Source organism: Orycteropus afer, unplaced genomic scaffold, assembly GCF_000298275.1.
Source record: "Orycteropus afer afer isolate SDZICR_OR568_19922 unplaced genomic scaffold, OryAfe1.0 scaffold00689, whole genome shotgun sequence".
NCBI lineage: Eukaryota > Metazoa > Chordata > Mammalia > Tubulidentata > Orycteropodidae > Orycteropus > Orycteropus afer.
In genome coordinates this window covers 928348-928907 of record NW_006922276.1, presented here as the reverse complement: position 1 = coordinate 928907, position 560 = coordinate 928348, and positions in this window count along the sequence as shown.

Below are 560 nucleotides of genomic sequence, written 5' to 3'. Positions count from 1 at the left end.
CCCTGCTGAGCTCATAGAGTGACTTCGCTTTTGTGGTGAAATCTAAAATCCACAGCCGGCAATAACCTACTGTTCCTAGAAATTCTCTCATCTGCTTTGGGCTTGTGGGTGGGGAATCTGTAGGATCGTCTGTTTCATGGCTTCAGTGAGCTACCTCTGCTCAGCTCTTAACTTATACCCCAAATATGTGGCTTAGCTATCTGAGCTTTCTTGGTACTAGCTTGATATTCCAGCTCCCCCAGAGTGGTGAGCAGTTCCCTGGTTGCTTGGATACAACTTGCTTTATTGGGGGCTGTGATCAACAAATCGTTTACATATTGTAGTAAAGTAATTTGTGGGTTTTGACCCCTGTACTCACGCAAGTTGTTACTTAAAGCTTCGTTGAATAAAGTGGGAGAGTGCTTGAAACCTTGGACCAATCTCGTCCACGTTAGCTGGCCGAGGATTTTATCCATCTCGTTAACCCATTCGAAGGCAAAAATGTCTTGGCTCTGTGGGGCTAGGGGCAGGCTGAAGAAAGCATCCTTCAAATCCAGGGTAGTATACCACACATGATCTGG